Here is a 19,318-nt window from a genome sequence, read left to right on the forward strand (position 1 = left end):
GGCTCATGGTATAAAAAGGAGAGAGGAGGCGCCTCTCACAGCCCTGCCGGAAAACTGCAGCCAGCAAGTCCTGATTGGATTCAGTGAGCCCTAAACAAACACTGCGCTCCGGAGGGGTGCCAGTCCCAGCGCTAGTCACAGGACAGACGCACCGCTGCTCCCAGCGCTGGCGTGAGGGGCAGCGCAGGCACAATGGGACGCGCGCTGAATGCGGGGGGAGATAGAGATCAGAAACCACTTTTCAGAGATATCCGTGTCAGGCAAATGCTTACAAAAGGGGATCAGCGACTAATCCAAAAGTTGCATGCTGATAGAACGGCAAGCTGGGGCACCATCAAAACCCCTTTGCCCAATTATATTTCCCCCCAAGATTATTCTGTCTAGCTAAGTATCCATCCATCGCTCTCTTCTCCCTGAACAGAAATAGAGAAGGTTTCAGAGGGGTAGCTGTGTTAGTCTGTATCAGCAAAAACAAGGAGGAGTCCTTGTGGCACCTTAGAGATTAACAAATTTATTTGGGCATAAACTTTGGTGGGCTAGAACCCACTTCATCAGATGCATGGAGTGGCACATACAGTAGGGAGGTATAAATACCCCGCATATGAAAAGATGGGAGTTGCCCTTACCAGGTGAAGGGTCAGGCTTTGTTTTCACTAAAAACCCATTTCACCGATCAGTTTCCCTTCCCCTAATTTTTTTTCGCAAGTTGCGGGAAATTACTTTTAAGGAGTCAAGGGCCATGATGTTCTATAGACTGAACTTCACCTAGGTCATACCGAATCGGCCCCTGTATCTTTTTGTATGAGCCACACGCTGTTTGCCTTACGTTCACATTAAGAAATCAGGTGAATAGCCATCAAAACGTCCCCAGGCTTCTTCTGGTAAAATCAAAGCTATCCTCGATTTGTTGGAGGAGGACTCAGGTAAAGTCAAAGACAGGATATGAGAACCCACTCCGTCCACTCCAGCCATTATGGCTACATTTTTAGTCTCTTTCTTTCTTATTCTTTCTCTTATCTCAGCTGTGTACAAACTGATATGGTACTTAGCAGGAAAGTGACTGGAAATTAAAATAACTTCGTTCCCCAGAGGTTATCAGCTGGATATCTGTCATCATCAGTTTGTACAGAAAGAGAGTCATCTGTAGCAAGGGGCTAGATGAAGCATGTCTCCCTCCCTGTAGCCATCAGAAACTATTCGTTCCGACAGACACAATTAAAAAACCTGCTGATAGAGAGTGTTTATCTTGGGTAGAGGGGTTTTTTTTTTCCGGGCAAGGTGAGTGGGAAGCGAACAGTTTGCATGATTGGGGATAAAATATGGGGTGTAATAGTTTGTTGAGAGCGCGGGTTCGATGCTTTGAGTTTCAATGCATTGCTTTATTTTGGTTGTGTATATGGAAGGAGGATTTCTTGTGGAGAAAAAGAGCCTGTTTTCGGAGAAACAATTTCTTTGCTGAATTGCGGGAGATTCCTTTCAGCTCCCGTCTGCCTGCCTAATACTGCTCATTATGTCCAAGTGTGAGATTTAAATGATTAGGGGGTTTCCCCCTAATTTGAGATGCAAGTTAAACAATATAATAGTAGGCAGAGAGGTCTGGACACCGGACCATTTTCTTGAATGCAGCTGCATGGCTTCCAATTGATTTACTTCAGTAACCCAGAATACGTCTCAGTCATGTTTAGATTTGCTAAAGTGAGAGACCCAAACAGACTGCCATAAGGTTTAATGATATGTAACAACGGTAATTTCGTTCCATGATGGTTGTTAGCAGTAAATGTTTCTGCTAAAGTGAGTGAAAGCAATCGGCTTGTCGTTTACATTCTCCAGCAGATCCTTAGTAAAGTAAACCAGAAAATATAACATCGGTATATGGCCAGGCACCCCGGATGGTTGATATAATGTGAGGATACTGGATTTTCACTGAGCGGAAATTTCGATGAATGCGTCTCGGATCTATCCCGACCCTCACTCAATTTCATAACAAGTTTCTTGCTTGAATGGGTGTTGTGCCCGCTAAACAGTGCTACTCTATATCCTCACGCCACTCGTCTGGGATTCCTTTCAATATTCGAGGGCAAGAACATGCCTGTATCCGAAGGCATTGCGTGTTTCTCCAGGACCTCTCTCCTGCTCCGGCTGGAGAGAAGAGGGGAGATACGGGCAGAGGCACTTTAGCCTGGCAGAGATGTGGCTCTGATGGCTCAAAGGTGACCTGCATGTTACCCTCCAGACTTCAAAACTTTTTCATCACTGATTAGCTGCCTGTTTACGGTACAGCCAGGCTACAGATTTCATTTTATTTTCTCCAGTAGACTCGGATAAGAAAATCCTGTGTACTGTGTCAGAGGCAACGTGGAAATTAACCCCCCCCCCCCCGCTTCTTTTCGTTTCAGTTTGGTTCCAAAACCACTAACCACAGGTTGGTTTAAATTGCTCATTTTAAATTGCCACTCCCCTCCCCCGCACCCCACTTCTGACGTACTTTCACCCAGCAGCGAAAATAGCGAGTTTTCTCTCGGGCTTTAAACCGTTCCTAGCCGCGTTAAGCCCCTGCTCCTTTGAGGCATGTTTTACCTCCAACTGACGGAATGAATAACTGAATTGAAATCGGGCTGGGGCTGGGGGGAAGGGGGCAGCGCTAATGATGTTGGGATGGTTGCGAAGGGGAAGAGTTGCTGAAATATACCTATACTAGCCATCACTTTTTAGCCATTCCAATATATCGGCAGTTAGATTGTTCCGGCTTATTTCGATCAATCGAGTCAAAATGCTCAAGATAGGCTCTGTGGCCGATTCAGCCGGGCTGAAGGAAAGAGTCCCTCGTTGTGTGGGTTTCTTTGACACAACACTGCAGGCGGAGAGGCTGGCTTCTCTCTTCTGTAGCGCTCTCTGTGGACTCGCGGGGTTTATTTTGGCTGGATTACATCCATCTCGATTTTAATTCAGTCATTAACTACAGTTAATTTGTGTGTGGGGGGGGGATTGTTTTCTTAGGTTATAATTCGCTTCAGTTTGCGGGTTGTGAAAGCTCCGGTGGAAAAGAGGATTAGTGAACAATAATACACAAGTTCAAACCCCCTGTAGTCTCCTTTGACAAAGCTGTTGGTTGCACAAGTGGCTTTAAAAATAGAGAAAGAGCGAGAGTACTAAAAATACAGCTGTGAAGAATATAACAAATACATTAATGTGTGTGAGAAATGTATGCCCTCTTCCTTGACTACAGATCCCTTTAACTTAAGCCGGTCCCCTCTGCAGAGGTTCACAAGCTTGTTTTCATATCCAATTGTTAACCGTTATTGCCAACTTTCGACTTGTTTCTCGCAAACGCTGGATTTAGTGTCATAAATGTCGGATCTTCTGTTCAACACAGATCTTCTGTAACCCTTTGGAAACTGTCCCTGATACTATTATCCCCAATCACCTGAAATATGTTCTGAACTTCCTCCCAAGTAACATTTAGGGCTAAGCAGGGGGATTCGAGTGCCATTTGTTTAATGAAATAAGCAGACATAGTCAATTTAGTGTGCTGCCCATTTACACAAAGCCCATGTTTAAAGCGAGTAAGTCCAGGTTCTCCCACTGTTGTTGAGTGTCAGAATGTGCATTAATTAAATCGGGCTCTAGGTGAGATACAGTAAAGGTCACTTTGGTCGCTATCAAGGGATGAAATGCATTCTTTTCCATGCCATGTTTATGTAACTTAATGTACTTTAAAACTTGCTGGTAAATTTAGGCCAGGCTGATAAGCAGAGGAGTTATTAAAGGCTACCTGCTGTGCAATTCCCCCCATGTCTCTTATCCAAGCTCCTTTAAAATATAATGTTATCAAGGCCAGCCAATGACAGGAAGTATTTCCACTCTCAAACAACTGTGACATTACACCAGACCGATTGATTGGGGCGACACGAACACGCAGTGGATTTTCAGCCTGTTTGGTAGGCTCCTTCGAGTTCCCCTTCCCTTTACAAATCCTTCTATTCAATAAGTAAAGTTAAAACCTAATATAGTCTAAAGTCTCAGCTAGGCAGATACACACACGCACACACACACACCATACTGCAAGAAGGTAAAAATCCTTAAAAAAAACCTCCCAAAAACTATCGATGTTGTCCTTCCTCCAGTGCAACACTGACCTCGGTTACAGCCAGTCAGACCGAATAAGCGACTAGGAACCGAGTTCTGCTTGGCTGGACTTCAGTGGAGCAGGTGCCAAAGATTTGACCCTGGTCGCTTTCTCTTCTTAGGATTTCTACCTCCCCCGTGAGTACCTGGAAAGACAAACGTTTCTGAGTCTATATCCCAAGAGTTGACCCCACTGGGTTACCCTATAGGAATGGGAGTCGTCCCCCCCCCTTTTTTTCCCCCTCCAATATGTTTTCAAAAAGTGCAGCGAGTTGTTGCAGACGTGGGGGTGAGAGCTCAGAAATGGGGGTGAGGGCTTTTGGATATTGACTGCCGAGGGTGAGAAAGCCGCGGGTGTGTCACCACCACACGAGCGAGGAGCTCAGGGCATCCTGACCCTCCCCCGGGACGGGGGAAAAGCCCCTTTCCAAAGGCTCAGACCTGGGTGCCTAGCCACGCCTTCAGGGGGAGGTTGGAAAGGAGAGAGGGGTTGGCTGCAAGCCGGGCTCCGGTTCTGTGGGTGGCTGGGGTTGTTTGGCTCCAGCCTTGAAATCCAGATCAAACGCTGCCCTTGAGCGAGCTGCTCAGCGGGTTCCCATTGTGCCCGTCGGCGAGTCACACTGGGCAGGAGATGGTTCCCCGCAGCAGCCGGGGGACTCGCGGGGGATGTGCTTTTGGGTGATTTCCACAGGGACGTTTCAGCCCGAGCTACACAAACAATCCATCCGCTTACAGAAACCAAACCGGCTGTGTTAGGCCAGAGAGGTTTTTCTCTTCATGGAAACTCCGGGCTCCCTTGTTTTTGAGAGGCTGGAGGTGTTTCTATGGGAAAGAGAATTCTGGAGGCTTTTTTTCTTTAAAAAAAAATAAGATTTTTTACAGTAATACACGTTGGGTTCTTTTTCCTTTTGCCTTCTGCTTTCTGAGCCTTTCCCCTGCCTGCTGGTCACTTTTCAAGCTTTTCTCCATAACCATGAGGGCAAGAAACTTTTTTTTTCCTTTTTAAGTTGAGATTCTCATGTTATTACCTGGCTCCAGGAGCTGGGACTTCAAGTAAAACAGTCCATTAAAATGACAGGTTTCAGAGTAACAGCCGTGTTAGTCTGTATTCGCAAAAAGAAAAGGAGTACTTGTGGCACCTTAGAGACTAACCAATTTATTTGAGCATAAGCTTTCGTGAGCTACAGCTGTACAGCCGATGAAGTGAGCTGTAGCTCACGAAAGCTCATGCTCAAATAAATTGGTTAGTCTCTAAGGTGCCACAAGTACTCCTTTTCTTTTTTCATTAAAATGCTGAGAGTTGCATCTAGAGGTCATTTCTAGCAGCTCTCACCCACCCACCAATCACACTGAAATCAAGGGACTTTTGCTAAATCAGGAGTGTGTTAGAAGTGCTGGATCAAGCCCGAGGAATGCAAGGCCAGCCCTGGATTGATCCAGCACAGTGACACAGCTTTAAAAATCATTGTCTTCGTTTGGTAGTTTTCCTCCCCAGTTTTTCCTCTTCTGGGCACAACTTTTTAAAAGTTATGATGTTAGCATTACTTCGTGAGCGTTGCCCTGTTTCAAAATCTCCTGTCAAAATGATTGACTAGGTCAGTTTCCAAAGCAGTGGTTTTTTTATTTTATGACAGCATTTATTTATTTTTTTTTTTTTTACACAGTCCAGATAGAAACTATAACCTTGTTTTCTCAAATCAGTTGTATGAAAAGTTGGTACAGCTATGCCTTTGTGGAGGATAAAATTGCAACGAAAGCATAAGCTCTACACATTTTGGAAAATGTAAGGGAATAGTCCTTCCCCCATGGAAGTCAAGGTAAATAAAGGGTTGATGTTGCAATTGCCTGCGGCTTTCATTCCTCCAGCACTTAGAAACCACAGTCATAGGTGCCTTATGAAATGTGAGACCTGATTCTGGCATCCTTGTACTTTATTCCACAGGCTGTCATACTGATTTCAATAAGACTGTAACAGGGTCTCCCCAAATCTGGCAGGAGACCCTGCCTCTGCCTAAACTTCCCTTTAATGTCAGTTATTCACCAGCTCCCAGTCCTATCAGGTCACTGCAGTGACTTAGCCCTCCAGCTAAGTCCCAAAGTCCACCACTTCCAGAGTTCAACTCAAAGTCCAATGTAAAGCTAAAGCCAAATCTTTCACCCAGACTCTTCCACTAGGTACAGCTCTCCCTTTTCACCTTGGCTTCAGCCTTTCCCTTTACTTTAATCCACCCCTTCCATACTTCCTCAAGGAGGAACACACACACCCTCTATTATGAGCTCCCAGCCTGAGAAACCCTAAATTTCCCTGTCTTCCTTTCCCACAGCCTCTTCCTATTCACTCCCAGCCTGGTCTCTTCACTGTCTCTCTCTTGGCTGGGCCTCCTGCTCACGACAGAGCATTCACTTGCAGATCTGCTTTCCCTGGAGTCTCCCTCAGCGTTGTCCTCCCTTTGACCATAGATTTCTCTTATATTCCAGCAGGCTTATTTTGTAAGCCTTTATTTTGATATGGTTAGCTCCTTTGAGGTGTCATCCTGAATTTCTTCTATCTAAGGCACATGTTCCCAACCATGTGGCCCTTGCACACTTTTTCTCCGCTTGGGGAGCCCATACTACACACATCACCAAAAACATCTTTTCTCATTACAGAGCAACACTTTGGGGATGCGCATAGGCCCAGATTCAGCAAAGCACTGAAGCATGTGCAGATGGATAGATCCACTGAAGTGATGAGACACCTGTTTAAAGTTTAAGATGTGCTTAAAGTACTTTCCTGATTCAGGGCCATAATCCACAGGAAATTCCCCTTGATGAGCCCTAACATACAAATCTAACTTACAGGGAAGTGTGGGTAAATCTTCCCAAAGACCCTGTTGGGAGCCTCAGCCTCATGGCCACAGACGTGCCCAACTGCTCTGCAGAGTGATATACACCTAAATATAACCTTTCAGCCCCTTGGAGCCAGCCAGGATTAACAAGGTTCAAGTCAAGTCAAGTCCCAGCAGTACACCTCTCTCTCAATACAACATGCTCAGCTATGACTTCTCGATCCCTCATTCCAAAACCTTCTGAACACAATTTTTCTCCCCTTATTGGGCTGAAGATAAAAGGGGAATCTTTTGATTGCTGCTGTATTGCTGGAAAAGCACTAGCCTTTTTCCAATGGCAATTTCAGTTAAAAAGGGGAATAATGCAAATTAGCTAAGGCTAGTGCTAATACAAAATGCTAATACCTGATCCTACTAGCACTGAGGTCAATTAGAATTTTGCCATTGACTTAAATATAGTTAAGAGCAGGCTGTAACAGAAGGAGGGGACTAATGTCCAGATCTTTGTGTTTCTGCAGAGACATGGCTTATTGTATCATCAACTCAGAGAGAAATATCTCCCAAGGTTGGAGGGGATTAAGGCTACACAACCACTGGAGACCTGTACAGACACAGCTCATCTCCCGCTCCTGCCTTTTATGATTTTCATCCCACTCCCATATGATACAGTTGTGCCATCGTTGACTTCAATGACTTCTGTATAAATGTTAATACTGATGGTCTGATATACCCCTTGGTTATCTGCAGTGCTAGAAGCAGAAGCAGCTCCTGTAACGTAGGTTGTCGAAGATGAGGAGCAGAGCACTGTCTCTGGTAGGAGTGGAATGAATATTACAGAACAGATCTAAATGTTTGAAAAGACCCTTAAATTAACTTGTCATTCTTCTGTGATTTTAAATTTAACCTCATTTCATTTTTGCATGATATTTTCTTGTTCAAGTGAAAAAGTAAGACAGTTTATCTTGCTTCCTGGGACTATGTATTATTTTTTACTGAGTCTAATAGCAGTATGCCTTGAACCTAGCAAGTCTATTGTCTTGTGATCTCTATTAATAATGTGTGGTGGTTTGTTATTACTTCTGGTTTTGTCTCTGTGTATAGTTAACACACACTATTTTCTTTGTATTTTGGTGGTGGGAGCTTTGGGGATTTTTTTAATTTCATATTTACTTCTTTGTTTTTATGGACTTTCTACTTGCATCTATTTGCTACCTCCCACAAATTTTATATATAGAAGGGGAAAATTCTGACACTCAGCTCTTGGTGGGGGTAAAAATATGCTTAGCTCCTTCAAGGCCTAATTCTGAATTTCTTCTATCTAAGGCACCCATTTGGTAATTAGTATCTGGGTACCTCATGATCTTTAACATTTATTCTCACAATGCCCTGAGGAGATAGCACTTCCTTATTATCCCCATTTTTAAAATGGGGAACTGAAGCACAGAGACTAAGGGATTTGCCCAAGTTTACACAGGAAGTCTGTGACAGACGGAGCAGGGAATTGTATGTTGGTCTCCCTAGCCCAAGGCTATCACTCTACAATCCTTTCTTTCATTCTTCCTTGAGCATCCAAAAGTCCCATTGATTCCAGGCCATTGGAATACTGGCCAGTAGCTAACTTTGGTACAGTCTAGTAGTTTGTTTCTCTTTGTAAAATAGAAAAGAACCATCTCATAGGGCCCAATCCTACATCCACAGAAGTCAATGGCAAAACTCCCACTGACTCCAATGCTGCAGGATCAGCCCCATAGTGACCTTAAATATAATGAAACTCCATTAGCAATGAAGTAGAGTGAACATCCAAAACTGGTTACCTGCATTGCAATGTACAAACCACTAATCTAGTTACAATGAACTTCAAATTAGAGAAAAAAGTCTTCTATGAAATAAATGACTTCACAATTAGACAGTTCCACAGTAGTATTATTTACAATTAAAACAGAAAACGATGACTTGCCCTCACCATCTGATTTATCCCACACGGATTTTATTTCTGTTAGTTCCCTATACAACCTGTTTATTAATGATTAGTGGAGAAGATTTTAATTCAGTCTTAATCACTTTACTAGATAAAAGCCCCAGTAGTGATATCAAAGACACATAAAATACTAAAGCTATTACAGCCCATTGCAATCCTTATCAAAATGATCAACTTATAAAGGGTGTTACATCCAGTACAGTGAGATTATATTCTTCCCCCATTCTCACAAATCATTCTCTAGAACAGGTTCTTTATTATTATTCTTGTAATAGAAGCAGATACCAAATACCCAGTAAATGCCAATCACACCTTAATTATCCTTATTGCCAAACTAATAGTTTTCTCCAAGCAAAAAGGTCACGCAGATATCATGCTCACCCCACCCCCCTCTTTTTTAAAGACTTCTAATAAGGAATATTTTCAGGACAAGTGGAAACAATTTACTGTAATTATTATACCTCACTAAGAAAAAATAGTTTGTGTAGAAACGGCTAAAGAATCATTACAGGAGCTTTTATTTCCTATTTCTCTGCTAGGAAAAAAATAAATTAGTATAGCAGGTTGAACATTTTCCAATGTAATGTTTTTCCCATTGGAAAACGCCAATTTGTCAAAATCTAAAGATCCAGCAGGGACATAACTATTTCCACAAAATTATGCTTTTGTGGGAGGGGAAGCCCAAAATGAAGCATTTGAAGCAGAAACATTATGTCAACATTTTCAGAATAAAACACTTCAATGTTTCATTTCAAAACGACTTATCAATTATAAATGCATTTTACATGATCAAATATACTGTACAATTAAAAAGTCAAAATCAAAAATAAATGTTTAGATTTTATTAAAACAAAACATTTTGATTGAACAGAAACAAAAAAAATTGCAAATTTTGTTTCACAGGAAATTGGGACATTGACTTTTTGTTCCAATTTAGGATGACATGAAATTTAAAAATATGGGAATTTCCTACACAATGGAAATTCTGAGTTTTGACCAGGTCTGGAAGTGAAAGACTTTCTGAATCTGGAATGAAAAAATCAAAACACTCAAATCACATATTAAAGGCTCCAGATTTAACAGTTCAGAATAATTGATATGGACCTCTTAATAACTCTTACCTCTCATTGCCATGAAAAGAGTAACTCTTATGTCAAAAAATCCAGATATTGTGCACAGGCGACCATGGCTGGGAATCTGATGGTCAGACTAATTACTATCTCACAACAAAGCTCTAATTACATGCCTATAATTTCTCTGAATAATATATTCAATGCATATGCTTCAACTACTGTCATATATTAAATATATTCAGAAGATTAAATCAAGCCTTTAAGACAGGAATATGGGCTGAGAAAAAAATAGGATATTCCTACAAAGGCTGCAATTTCAATTGTATGTATGCTGGTTTGACTTCCTGGACATTAGACTATGAAAAATGTGGCTCATCTCACCTGATTGGCTTCAATTTTAAAACAAATTCAGCTGTCTCCTTCTTGAATTGGCTAGTGAAACTTTCTTCTCTTTCCTTCCCTGCAATACAAGTTCATCTTTGCCCTCATTAATAAAATACTCCTGTGTTCCTGTAAAGACCTGGAAACTAGCCCAGGAAATACTGAATGTGCCATCTGGTTACCCTCTCTTATGAGCCCAAGCCAGGGAAATCCAGATTTAATTTCAGGTATCACTGATGTAAACTGTAATACTGGAAAAACATTGGGATTTTGTGTTTAACTGATGTACTGGGTCCAATTAGCATATTTCTCTCGTTTTAGCAACACATTTACAAAATCTTCCTCATTTGTAGCAATAGTCAAATACAATAACAAAAACAGAAATGTTTGTGAATACAAGTGCTGAGTTCAGATCATTAGGATTCTGATAGTGAAACCTCTTTATGGCACAGACTGTGGCTTCCTGTGTGTCTGTACAGCACCCAGAGTAGGGCCCTGATTCTGATTGGGGTGTATGGGTATTTCCGTAATACACACAAGTAAATAAAAATAAAATTAAGTGGGCCATATTATTAGTTATTTGTGGGTATTTGTACAACTGCTGGGTATTCATCAAAATGCTTGCAAATCTTGAACCTGGTTAACTTAATCATAAATTAATTCCAGAAGTGTGTTATTTGTTGTACACTATCCTCCTGTTTCAGTCATCCATTAAGAGAGCAAAAACAATACCGTGTGACTTCGGTGAGCCACCAAGCCACATGAGTTAGTAGCAGTTTTCTAACTACTATGGACTGAAAACAATTCACCCAGACTATTCAATAAATACTTATGAGTAATGAATACATTTGAGGAAAATCAGGATTGATTCACTAATGATTCAGTAACAAAACAAGGGACTCAATTTGTAATGAATAATTATTCACAGCAAATAGTTTGACCAGCACTACTTATTTGCATGCATATACAGTTAAAACATTTTTTATTAATGACAATACAAAAATTAACACAATTTAGTTTATTTGCCATCAATTTGATAGGTTTCTAGTGGGACCTCTCTATCTGATCTTGATAAATTCTTATATTGCCACTATCCCTGAATGGAAAAAGGTGAAGACCAACTGGGAGCAGGACACTGGTAAAGAAATATACATAGAAAACTATAATCGTGGAGTCTCCTGGGTTTCCAATAGTTGAGAATCTGGGCACCAATGTGGTTAAAATCTTGGGACCTGAGTCACTGCTCTGTTACACCAGATACCACTGAATTGGCATACACCTGATAGAGTGGAGCTGCAAATCAAGCCTATATTTTTATTTTTTCCCCAATTCCAGAAACAGGCCATTTAGCAAGTTGCAGGAATCTGGGTAGCAACAAAAAGGGTGCAGAGGGGTTGCTTTCCAGGAGCCACAGGGCTCCTGAGAGAGATTAAAAATAAGTCTCACTCCTTTGCTTTGTAAACTCTGCTTTTGCCTGAGTCTGTTTTTCTCCTGCTTTTGACAGCTCTGATTTTCTTTCTGTGTGATTTACGGAGTGCTGTCATTTTTCTGCTCTTTACTTTCACAATCACACATTCAAACCTGATAAAGTTCAAGACCCCAAATGCTTCTGCTCTCTTAGATTTACAGGGTCTCAGCCTCACTGCATCCCGAGCAGCAACAAGTCTGATTGAATCCTCATGGACTCTGCAAGGAGGAGTTAGCAGAGATAAACTCAAAGCCCTGAGAGAGACTGAAAAGGTAGTTTCCATCCAAGCAATTAACATCCACATCAAGACAGTCATTCACAACTAAGATCTCACAGGTGAATCACCTCTTCTGAATCACTCAGAAGGCAACTGTTAACTTCCTCTCAGTGTTCGTGGTTTCATTTACATAGCTTTGTATTGTAGTTAAATAGTACATATGTTTCTGTGCATGTAAACATATGTATTATAGGCAGATTGGTACATGAATACAGTAATATCCATTTAATTCATTCAGTCAGTGCCAATTTTTATCCTTTTAATTTAATCAAGATGCAAGCACAAACAGTTTGTAATACAAATAGTTTCCATCCTTTATATTGATCTCTTTTGGCAGGTGTTATTATGTTGCCTTATCACTAGTAATAATGAATTGTCTTTTTATTAATAAGGAACACCAGCATTTTGAATAAGAAAAGAGCCTATGGAAGGCCTTGAAGATAAAATATGGTTACAATTAACAGCATATTATTCCAATGTTACTAACATGTTAAGAACTGTCATATGCAATTGAATATCTGGGATAATTATTTCAATTAAAATGATATAGACTAGACTGAAATAGAAGACAGTGCTATATTCAAATTTATCAGAATATGTTGAATTTTTATCTTTAAGCACTTCTTATTCTGGCAAAACTCCCATTAACCTTAATGGGCTTTATGCCAACATATAAATATCAGGATCTAGCCTATAAATAGCAAGGGAGATGGAAATAACTTCAACATATATTATTTCCAGTATTGTTCATATAAATAGATTTATGCAACACTTTTCTCTGCACCAGGTTTTTAAACAAACAGACTGGTAAGCCAGACTTCAGGCAGACACGTTCAAGGACAATTATTTCCAGAAAGAATGATGCTGACAAACCAGCCAATTGTACAGATGCTGTGAATACAAGAAACCAGGAGTTTTGCAGATTATATTTTTAAATAATGATCAAGAAACTATATGCTTGTCTAATTTCAGAAACTTGTCATCCTTAGATATTCATGGAGTATACAGGCATCTTGTATATATTTTTCTTACTGATTTAATACATTAAATAGTAATTTAACTAAATTAAACTCAGTTTAAAACTACATTTTGTTAATCATTTCATGTAGCCACATACATACTGGTTTAACAAAGTTTATCTTGCACTGGTATATTTAGTTAGATTGGTGTAAAAACTGTGTAGATCAGCCCTTGAGGGAAAATAATGAATCTAAGTTAATGTAACTCCAGTGACTTTAGTGGAATCAGTCCTGACTTATACCTATATAAATGAGAAGAATCAGGCCCTCCGACTACAATGGAAAATACCTATGAGAATGATAAGTCTTGATGGTGAAGCAGTTGTGACAATAGTAGTGAGAAGTAGTCATTATCTCTCAGGCCCAGATCCACACAAGTACTTAGACTCCTAAATGCAAGACTTAGATGCCTAAGGGCTTGTCTACACTTACCGGAGGATCGACGCTGCAGCAAACAATGCATCAGCAGTGGATTTAGCGGGTCTAGTGAAGATCCACTAAATCGACCGCCAATTGCTCTCCCGTCGACTCCTCTAACTGATCGAGAAGAATCACGTAGTATGGACCTCGTGGTAAATCGCTATCAGCTACATCAATTTTAGTTAAGCTATTCACATCACTCAAATTGCGTAGTTTAGATCAACTTTTCCCTTTAGTGTAGGCCAGGCTGAGGTTTAGGTGCCTAAATCCAATTTTTAGATTCCACTGTGATCCATAAAACTCCTACCTAACCCTGTAGTCACCTAAACTCTCTCAGAGCCTAAGTTTTCAGTGTAGAAGTTCCCTAGGTTTCTGCCTCTGGGCACATGCACTGCTGCCTTATTTTAGGCATCTGGAGATTTATCTTTTGCCTAATCCCCAACAACTGGGGGAAGATAGGTGGGTAAATGTCTATCTGGAGGGGAAAGGGATGCTGATTTGGTAGGTAGGCTCAGAGGCCACTTACGAGATTAAGTCCCACGCCCGGCTAGCAGAGGAGCAGGGCATGCCCACTTCACTGCTTTTAGCCCAGTGGTTAGAGCACTCAACTGAGATATGGGAGACCCAGGTTCGATTCCCCACTCTGCTTGAGGGGAGGAAAAAGATTTCTGCAGGAGTCTCACACACCTTTGAGAAGAGTGCTCTAACCATGGAGCTATGGGATAATCTATTGTGGGGCTCCTTCGGTCTCTCTGCGGAAGCTGTTCCACTTTGGATAAGTACTCAAAGAATCACTGGACCACAGGGAGAGAGAGTGAAAGGGAATGACTGTAGTGTGGTGGTGAGGGCATCCACATTGGAGACCCAGTGTCCAGTCCCCCTGCTCCAGTGACGCTTTCATTATTTACACATCAAACAGCTTCCACAAGCGAGATTGAGGGAGCTGCACATCATCTCATAGCTCAGTGGTCAGAGCACTCTCCTGAGAAGTTTGGGAGGCCCCTGTTCATAATCCTCTCTCCCCATCAGGCAGGGAGGGGAATTAGACCTGGGTCTCCCACATCCTAGGCAAGCACTCTAACCATTAGGCTGAAAGTTACAAGGTGGGCTCCGCTTCCTACTCCTCCTGCTGCTTTGTGTGCAATGGGGGAGGCGCCCTATTCATGCCACAAGAAACAATGTAGGGCCTTAAGCTGCATAACTCCAGGAGAGGGGCTACCAGTTATAGAACAGAAGCAGAGAGAGGCACCTCCAGCAACCTGGACTTAGGTGCCTATCTCCGAGAGAGGGCTGGGACTTAGAACACATCTTTCTCATCATTTCCGTTTGGCTTGCTTAGGCAATGCGCCACCCAGTGGGCTGGCTTTTATGGATGGGATTCTAAGGCAACTCTCTTTCCCCATTCATCATATAGGGAACTTAAGTGCCTAACTCAGGCTTTGTGGATTGCAGCATGGTTCTTGTGATTTTCTAGGCAGCTGAAAGTTAAGTATTGCAATGCTCAGCATCACAGCACCTAAGACTCTTTGTGGGTCTGGGCCTAAGTGCATTAGGAACTGAAAATTCAGCTATACTCAGCTTGGTCAGATGGTGCTCTTGAGCAGAAAACCTGAAGTCCCAGCAATGATTCAGCAGATGTATCCATGGTGCATCCTCAGGCTAACTATGACAGTCAGAACACTGAGTCCCTCACCTTCTTAACACTGAATCCAGGCAACTTCCCCGTGTAGACATTTTCCTTTCTGACATACAGTGCTGCACCAAGGTAGGAGACTGAACAGGGAAGAAAAGAAAATCTGTAAAACAGTTATATTCTCTCTCTCTCTCTCCCCTATGTATGTATGTCTAAAGAGAGTACACATGATGGTACGATGTGCTATGAAGGTTTTATTGTCAGGCCTTTCCAATGGCTGTATTCTCACAAGGGATGAAGTATAGTAAGTTATGACAGTTATCTCAACAACGGAGGTAGATTAAGATTTCCTGGGGCCCTGGGCCAGAGAAAGTGGGGGGCCCCTCCCCAGCCCTGTGGTCCTGCCCCCATTCTGCCCCTTCTGCCTGTGGTCCCACCCACAGCCCCACCCCTTTCTGCCACTTCCCTGGGGCCCCACCCCTGTTTCACCCAGGGTCCCCCCCATTCTGCCCACCCCACAACTGATTTGCTCCTTTCTGCCCCCCCTCCCCCCCAGACCGGGGAAGCTCTGTCCCCGCGTCATGGCCCCAAGGCTGCAGCAGGGAGTGAAACCTCCTCCAGTCCCAGAATTGCAGTGGGGCTTCAGGTGCTGGGGCTTCTCAGACTCACAGATATTAAGGTCAGAAGGGACCATTATGATCCAGTCCGACCTTCTGCACAACGCAGGCCACAGAATCTCACCCACCCACTCCTACAATAAACCTCTCACCTATGTCTGAGCTATTGGAAGTCCTCAAATCATGGTTTAAAGACTTCAAGGTGCAGAGAATCCTCCAGCAAGTGCCCCATGCTACAGAGGAAGGCGAAAAACCTCCAGGGCCTCTTCCAATCTGCCCTGGAAGAAAATTCCTTCCCGACCCCAAATATGGTGATCAGCTGAACCCTGAGCATGTGGGCAAGATTCACCAGCCAGTTACCCAGGAAAGAATTCTCTGTAGTAACTCAGATCCCACCCCATTAACATCCCATCACAGGCCATTGGGCTTATTTACCATGAATAGTTAAAGATCAATTAATTGTCAAAATCATGTTATCCCATCATACCATCTCCTCCATAAATTTATCGAGTTTAACCTTGAAGTCAGATAGGTCTTTTGCCCCCACTACTTCCCTTGGAAGGCTGTTCCAGAACTTCACTCCTCTGATGGTTAGAAACCTTCATCTAATTTCAAGTCTAAACTTCCTGATGGCCAGTTTATATCCATTTGTTCTTGTGTCCACATTGGTACTGAGCTTAAATAATTCCTCTCCCTCACCGGTATTTATTCCTCTGATATATTAATAGAGAGCAATCATATCTCCCCTCAACCTTCTTTTGGTTAGGCTAAACAAGCCAAGCTCCTTGGGTCTCCTTTCATAAGACAGGTTTTCCATTCCTCGGATCATCCTAGTAGCCCTTCGCTGTACCTGTTCCGGTTTGAATTCATCCTTCTTAAACATGGGAGACAAGAACTGCACACAGTATTCCAGATGAGGTCTCACCAGTGCCTTGTATAACGGTACTAACACCTCCTTATCTCTACTGGAAATACCTCGCCTGATGCATCCCAAGACCGCATTAGCTTTCTTCACAGCCATATCACACTGGCAGCTCATAGTCATCCTGCGGTCAACCACTACTCTCTCCTCCTCTGTTACTTCTAACTGACGTGTCCCCAGCTTATAACTAAAATTCTTGTGATTAATCCCTAAATGCATAACCTTATACTTCTCACTATTAAATTTCATCCTATTACTATTACTCCAGTTTACAAGGTCATCCAGATCCTCCTGTATGATATCCCGGTCCTTCTCTAAATTGGCAAAACCTCCCAGCTTTGTACTATCTGCAAACTTTATTAGCATACACCCACTGTTTGTGCCGAGGTCAGTAATAAAAAGATTAAATAAGATTGGTCCCAAAACTGATCCCTGAGGAACTCCACTAGTAACCTCCCTCCAGTCTGACAGTTCACCTTTCAGTATGACCTGCTGTAGTCTCCCTTTTAACCAATTCCTTATTCACCTTTCAATTTTCATATTGATCCCCATCTTTTCCAATTTAACTAATAATTCCCAATGTGGCACCATATGAGATGCCTTACTGAAGTCTAGGTAAATTAGATCCACTGCGTTTCCTTTGTCTAAAAAATCTGTTACTTTCTCAAAGGAGATCAGGTTGGTTTGGCACAATGTACCTTTTGTAAAACCATGTTGTATTTTGTCCCATTTACCATTGACCTCAATGTCCTTAACTACTTTCTCCTTCAAAATTTTTCCCAAGACCTTTTCTCCCACCTACCCTGCGCTTCTGCAGGGGACCAGGGTCATGGTGCTGGAGCTTCTCCCGCCCTGCCCACCCAGTGCTTCTGCTGCAGAGCAGGGTTGGGTGCAGGGGCTTCCCCTGCCACCCCATGGCTTCTGCTGGGGATGGGATGGGTTGCTGTGGGGGGGCTTCCCCCACCCCACCGCTTTTGCCTGGGATGGGGTGGGGGGCGGCTCGGAGGGGCTTCCCGCACCCCACTCACTGGGCAGTGGAAGCCAGGGACCCCCAACTTGGCTGGGGCCTCTGGACATGGGCCCTGTGGGCCCAGTGCCTAATCCGCCACTGCTCAAGAAGTCTCAATAAAAGTTTTATGCAGTATTCTACCTGCCGCACACACATACACCAAGTATCAGATATTCTGTTCTTCTTCGTCTTTGCCTTATCTTGTCAATTGGTGTCAGCAGCCCTTGTTCTTCAATTCCACAAGCACATCTTCCAAGCTGAAGCCAACCTTCTTCATATCCTCCTGTAACATCTCAAACCACTCCCTGTACTCTTTGGCCAACCTATTCTGCATCTCACATGATCCAGCCATCTCTGCCAATGCTCCCTCAGCTTTTCCATGATGGACGCCACCTGCATCATGGCTCATACAATTTCACCGCATAGCCTAACAGCTTTCGTCTCACCCAGCGTCCACCTGAGCATTCTCATTTTGGCAGTGTCAAGTAATTGTTCGCTCTTCCTCCAAGGTGAGCATTCTAACCTGCACATCATAGCTGGCCTAATCATGGGTTTATACACTTTTCTATTTAGTTTCCTTGGCATATGCTTATAGCAGAGAATTCCCATCAACTCCCTTCATTTGCACCAAGTGCACTTCATGCAGCTTCTAACATTCACATCCACATCCCCATCATAGCTCAACATTGAAGTCAGGTATTTGAATTGTTGCACAGACTTTAACACTACGCTGTCTAGTTTTACTGGCATCTCATTACCTCTCTATGAAGCATTATATGTATTCCATCATTTGTAGACTGTTTGGTAAACTGCTTTCTTCTAATGCAGCCCTCCAACATTCTAGATCCCTTTCCAGTTTGTATTTATCTGTGCAGCACAACATCACGTCATCAGTGAAAAGCATGCTTCCATGGAGCCTCTCCCTTAACTGCTTGTGTGCGGGTGTCCATTACAATCACAAATAGGAATGAGTTTTCAGCTGATCCTTGGTGTAGACCAGTGGTTCGCAACCTGTTTATCATTGTGGGCCACATATGCGGCGCACAATGTGTTACGTGGGCCACAGGTTGAAAACCACAGTGCCCCCCCCAAAAACCACCCATAGTCCCCTATGCCCAGTGCCCCCACCCAGAGCGGGGCTAGGAGCAGAGCCCTGGGCACAGGCCAGGCAGCAGGCGGCTGGACCACAGGACCCCGCCATGCAGGGCCGGGCAGAAGCCAGACCTGGACCCTGCTGTATGGGGCAGGGCAGCAACGGGATCCAGACTCCTCCCCGTGGGGCTGGGCAGCCAGGACCCAAGTGCTGCAGCACGTGGATGGGCAGCCAGGACCCCTGGCACTGCACCAGGAGCAGAGCCCCACCTGAAACCTGGGGGTGCTGCAGCACCCCAGCAAACCACTAGTTCCCAGTGTCCCCCACCCCCTCACTGCCCAGAGCCCACAAACCTATCCACAGACCTACTCTCCCACCCCCCTGCGGTACTCACCAGCCCCCTGCTGGCGGGAGCGCTAGTGCAGGCTCCAAGCCTCTGTCTCCGCCTCAGCCAGCCCTGCCCGAGTTTTTTTTA

At 43.3% G+C, this 19,318-nt stretch overlaps 1 long non-coding RNA gene across 2 annotated transcripts; it reads left to right on the plus strand.

Moving 5' to 3' along the window:
• The first annotated feature begins 3,212 nt into the window (after nucleotides 1-3,212).
• LOC141982439 (uncharacterized) lies at nucleotides 3,213-13,063 on the plus strand. Of its 2 annotated transcripts, XR_012638077.1 has the most exons (5): nucleotides 3,213-3,938; nucleotides 4,125-4,263; nucleotides 7,472-7,766; nucleotides 12,007-12,189; nucleotides 12,918-13,063. It is a non-coding gene; the product is annotated as an uncharacterized LOC141982439 (long non-coding RNA). The 2 variants fall into 2 exon arrangements; XR_012638076.1 differs by having other exon boundaries at nucleotides 3,213-4,263.
• The last annotated feature ends 6,255 nt before the right edge of the window (nucleotides 13,064-19,318 follow it).

This window comes from Natator depressus, chromosome 2 (genome assembly GCF_965152275.1).
Source record: "Natator depressus isolate rNatDep1 chromosome 2, rNatDep2.hap1, whole genome shotgun sequence".
In the NCBI taxonomy this organism is placed as follows: domain Eukaryota; kingdom Metazoa; phylum Chordata; order Testudines; family Cheloniidae; genus Natator; species Natator depressus.